Source organism: Aquarana catesbeiana, linkage group LG13 (genome assembly GCF_042186555.1).
Source record: "Aquarana catesbeiana isolate 2022-GZ linkage group LG13, ASM4218655v1, whole genome shotgun sequence".
NCBI lineage: Eukaryota > Metazoa > Chordata > Amphibia > Anura > Ranidae > Aquarana > Aquarana catesbeiana.
Window position 1 is genome coordinate 143,305,370 of NC_133336.1, and position 6,000 is coordinate 143,311,369.

A 6,000-nucleotide genomic window follows, 5' to 3' on the forward strand; every position below is an offset into this window, starting at 1 on the left:
ACTGGGAGAGGGTAGATAGGCTGCAGGGCAGGGATCCAGGGAAACCAGGAAACCGGAGGGACAAGAACAGGATAGGGATCGGATCAGGTCAGGACAGATGCAGGCTCAAGTACAAGATACAGGCAGCAAGATCAGGGCACAGGGAGAGATATACCAAGGCAAGCATGTGAGGGCTTGCCGGGTATTTATAAGGCTGCAGTAATTGACCTAATATTACACCTGAGCACAGAGGGTGCAGTCTGCTCCACACTGCCGGAGTACACCCGCTGGTGGACACCGGTACTACAGCCCAAGGATGCAACAGTGCCACCAGCAGGTGAGTCCTCTTACTACAGGTCCTAGGTGTTGGAAGACACCCGCTAGTGGACACTGGTACTGCGATTCAAGAGACCGATGGTGCTACCAACGGGTAAACCTTCTCATGACAATCACTCTACATTTTTTAATGTTAGACCTTATTTGCCATCAAGTTTCCCACTCCATTAATGTATATAGGTCCTCTTGTAAGGTTTATATATCCTGCGGTGATGTTATCGACCTACTCATTTTTGTGTCATCAGCAAACACTGAGATTGAGCTATTTATCACATCCTCTATAATCCTTTATAAAAAAGTTAACATAATTGGTCCCAGGAACAGAGCCTTGGGATACCCCACTTACCACTCTAGACTGTTATAGGCCAGATGAGAAGGTGTTAATGATTCATACTCTGGTCTAAGGTTATTAGTGGTATACCCCAAGGTTCAGTGTTTGGGACCCTTCATTTTTAATTGTATTTATAAATGATATAGGGTCTGTAATTAAAAGTACCATTTCAGGCTTTGCAAATGACACCAAGCTGAAGTGGAATAACCTCCTTACAGGGAGGGGTCTAACTTTCAAGCTGACCTAAATGCACTGTTTAAATGGGCAACTGTGTGGCAACTGAGTTTTAATATTGGTAAAAGTTATGCATTTGGGGAATAAAAAATATGCACATTTCATACAGACTAGGGGGAGTGCAACTGGGGAAATTAATGGTGCAGAAGGATCTGGGTGTTCTGGTAGATTATAAGCTTAATGGGATGCAAATGCCAAGCTGCGTTTTCCAAAGTGAGCAAAGTATTTTCTTGTATTAAGAGGTGTGGACTGCAAAGAGATAATTTTGTCCCTATGCAAATCATCTGCAATATGCAGTTCAGTTTTGGGCACCAGTTCACAAAAATGATATTGGGGAACTGGAGAAAGTGCAGAGAAGGGCAATCAAGCTGCTAAAAGGCATAGAGAAGCTCAGCTATGAGGAAATGTTAGCTAAACTGAGTTTATTCTTTCTTGAGAAGAATAAGTGGGGATATGATCAATATGTATGAATACATAAGTGGTCCATATACTGAACTTGGTGTAGAGTTATTCATTAAAGGTCATCACAAAGGACAAGGGGGTGCTCTTTATGTCTGGAGGAAAGGAGATTTCATCTCCAAATACAGAAAGGCTTCTTCACAGTAAGGGCTGTGGAAAATGTGGAATAGACTCCCTCATGAGCTGGTCCTGGCCAGGGCCGTCTTTAATATTGATTGGACCCTGGACAAAAATTTTCTGGGGGGGGGGGGGGGGGGGGGCCATGCAATTTTGCTCTCCACCTGCTTTGAGACATACAATAAATAGCAGCTGGACTCAAAATCAGTTTACTGTATCAGATCAGGGAGCAATCTGTGATTGGTTGCCAGAGGTTACAGTATATCATTACCGCTTACTGACTGGTTGCTAGAGGTTACAGCACACAGATGGAGGTTACAGCACACAGTTGCTAGAGGTTACAACACATGTCTGCTTGTTGATTGGTTGCTAGAGATTAATGTACAGTGTCACTGCTCACTGATCTGTTGCTAGAGGTTACAGCACACCAGCTCTTCACTGCCTGCACACCGTGGACTGGGGTGGTGAACAGACCCATCAATAGACAGCTCCTAGGGATCCTAGAACTCCGGTGATCAGTGGCAGTGCTGGGGGGAGGGGAGGGTGTGATCAATGGCAATGCTGATTTTTTTTTTTTTTTTTTTTTTTTTTTTTTACACTGACTACCAATCTAAGGAGGAGTTTCAACACTGGCTACCAATTTAATAGGGATTTACACTGACCACTAATGTAATTGAAGCATTCGCAGTAAGCACCAATGTAAGGAAGGATTTACACTGACCACTAATGTAAGGGGAACATTCACACTGGCCACTAGTGTGAATGAAAGGATTCTACACCAAGCCCCAATGTAATGAGAAGATTTACACTGACCACCAATGTAACTGAGACATGTAGCCTGCGTTCACGTGTGTGTGTGTTGGGAACACATGCACAATCGCTTTCCTGACACCACAGAAATGTACTGCCCTTTAGCAGATACACAGCAGTGCCTCTGCACTCCCAAACCTCCCTCATCCTCTCCACTCCAACCCTCCCCCCTTTATCTCTACCTGCCTCCTCTGCTCATCTTTGCACCCACCTTCCTTACCTCCATACATCCCCTCCTTGCTCACCTATGCACCCTAAACTGTAATTCCTTCTCTGCCTGCCTCTCCACACCCCACACCACCCTCCCCCCACCACCAATTTGCTTACCTTTGCAGAACAGGCTGATGGTAGGTGTAATGACCACAGTTGCAGGCAGGACTTTCAAGCATGCTCCCCCCCCAGTGGGCAGCATTCAGTATAGGTGATGGTGGATATGACCTCGGGGGGGCATGATATGCATACAAATGCCACCTTTTATTTACATATCAATGCTGCCGGACGCTGCTATTTATAAATAAAAGCAGCAGCTATTTACATATGAATACTGGTTATTTACATGTAAACACAGGGTCTGCAGGTGAGTCATCCGTACACAACAATAGGGCAGAGCTGGGCAGCATTAGTAGCAGCACAGGACTAAAACTTCAAGGGATAAAGGAATTTAAACCAGGATAGTTGACAAGTAGGGATGAGCCGAACACCCCACCCCCCCGGTTCGGTTCTCATCAGAACATTCGAACGGACCGAAAGTTCGCGCAAACTTTCGAACCCCATTAAAGTCTATGGGACTCGAACGTGAGAAATCAAAAGTGCAAATTTTAAAGGCTAATATGCAAGTTATTGTCCTTAATAGGGTTTGGGGACCCGGGTCCTGCCCCAGGGTACATGTATCAATGCAAAAAAAAGTTTTAAAAACTGCAGTTTTTTTCGGGAGCAGTGATTTTAATGATGCTTAAAGTGAAAAAATAAAAGTGTAATATTCCTTTAAATATCGTGCCTGGGGGGTCTCTATAGTATGCCTGTAAAGTGGCGCTTGTTTCCCGTGCTTAAAACAGACCCTGCTCAAAATGACATTTCTAAAGGAAAAAAAGTCATTTAAAACTGCTTGCGGCTTTAATGTCATGTCTGGTCCCGGCAATATATGGATGAAAATCATTGAGAACCCCCGCCCATTACCAGCCCCTTTGGATCTTGTATGGATATTAAGGGGAACCCCGCACCCAAATAAAAAAAAAAAAAAAAAGGAAAGGCATAGGGGCCCCCAGGTCCGATATACTCTGAACAGCAGTATACAGGCGGTGTAAACAAGACAGGGACTGTAGGTTTGTTAAGTAGAATCTGTTTGTAATTTTGAACTGGTACATTTTTTACGTGTAGCTCCAGCCAAAAAATCTATTTTTAAGCTTTTTGGAAAACATAGGGAAGGATTATCACCCCTGCAACATTTGTTTTGCTGTCTGTGCACCTGTTCAGAAAATTTCACCTCACTTTCTATCCCAGTGACAATTTTGATTTTGAAAATTTGGGGTTTTTAGTGAAACAACTACCTCTAATGCCCTGTACACAGGAGCAGACTTTTCGAGCGGACTGGTCCGACGGACCAAATCCGTTGGACAAGCCGACCATGTGTGGGCTTCATCGGACTTCCGACGGACCTTTTCGGGTGAAAATCCGCCCGACTTTAGATTTGAAACCTGTTTCAAATCTTTCCGCCGGACCCAGTTCCTATCGGGAAGCCCGTTTGTCTGTATGCTGGTCCGACAGACCAAATACGACGCAAGGGCAGCTACAGCACCTGCCCGCAAGAATGTTTCCAGCGCAATTCTATTGCGCCGGTTCTCGGCGACAGGGTATAATCTCGCGCTCAAAATATAAAGAAAAAAAACTTTTGCGCTAACCAGACAAATTAAATAAAATAAAATATTAGGTGTAGCTGCTAGTGTTAGTCAAAAAAATACAAAAGACCCTAATACAATACATATATAGTGACAAGCGTGCATCCTGACACAGTGTGTATTATACAGTGTGTGTAATCCTTAGTGTTTTGAACCCTATAGGTGTGATATTGAATAATAAATATCCAAAATAATTTATGTGACAAAAAACAACTTATTGAAGAGTTTGTTATAGTTTCGCTAAATATTGAATTACCATGCTCCAAACAATATTGTGAAAACAATATAGTAAAAAATGTTGGTATAGTGACACTTTTTTAGCCACAATGTTGCTAAAAAAAACTTTTGGTCAGCAACAATGTAGCATCCACTCATTACTCAAAATAACATTGTGAACATCATCATTCATGGTGAAATATAGTGGTATAGTGACACCAGCCACAATGTTGCAAAAAGACTCTTTGGTCAGCAACAATGTAGTATTCACTCCACACCTCAAAAATAGTGCTAGAGAAAAATAGTCTGTCAGTGAGAACTTCTTCCCCCTGAATATCCTGTGTAAGGATTTAAACAATAAAAAATATGTATTCAAACTCAGTCCTCATAGAAATATATATTATGCTGATGATTAAATAAATCTTCTAATGGAATACAACGATGATCTTCCTATTCAGAAAATATAGTAGAAGAGGCCGCTTACCGGATCAGATGGATCTCTGGTTAGGGTGATCAAACAAGCTTGTTGCATTAGCCTGCCGGTGTCTTGCCGAATAAGTTCCTTCAGCGGATAGGTTCCCCCCCTGTACTGCGCAGGTGCAGCGCCTGAGCAGTACGTACTGTCGGCCGCCGGAGATAGCCGAAGCTCAAACGCTTCACTCAGCTGTACACGGCGCCTGCGCTCTGGGTCCAGGTTCCTTCCCCACTATCCAAGTGGACCTAGAGGAGGAATCTAAAAGTACCGAGCGCAGCGAGGCCGTGCCCGAAGCGTGGCGAGCGAAGTGAGCCCGCGAGGGGCCCTCTTACAGGCGCCGTGTACAGCTGATTTTCAGCTGTTCCGCTTCGGCTATTTCCGCCGGCTTCTACTGCGCATGCGCAGTAGAGGGGGGAACTAATCCGCCGAGCGGAACTTTCTCGGCAGAACACCGGCTTCCCTGATTATCAGCTGGATGTCAGTTGTAGGATCTTCATCCACTTTACCCAATCCACAGAACAGGTATCCTCTGTTTTTGGTATACAGGATTTCACAACTCCAGAATGATTTTAAGTCTTTGAATTATCCATAGTATAGCCAAACACCTCAGTGGGAACAAAGCGGGAGAAACTCCATAGTGCAGATGTGTATTTCAAAAAAATTTATTTTAAAAAACTTTTTCACAGTCACTTCAACAAATTCCACTGCAGTTAATCACAGCAATGACACACAGCACTCTAGGAACCGCAAATCAACAACTTCAAAAGTGCACAGCAAACGGGAACCAGATAAAAAAACGCTAAAAAAACAGCTAAAAAGTTCAACTGCAAATTTTAGCAGACATGCAGCGAGGGAGCAAACCGACTGACTGCATGGGGAAAAAAACTAAAAAAACGTGATGGCGTCACAGCCTCTAGCTCCACCCAACATGTTCCCCTAAACAGGCTTCCACTGGGAACGGAGACATCTCACGCTCGCTGCAATAGGAAAAACACATTTTCCTATTGCAGCGAGTGCGAGAAAGAGGTGACAATGTTGTATGGTATGGATTTTAAGGGGAACGCCCTACGCCGAAAAAAACGGCGTAGGGGTCTCCTCCAAAATCCATACCAGGCCCTTATCTGAGCACGCAGCCCTGCCGGTCAGGA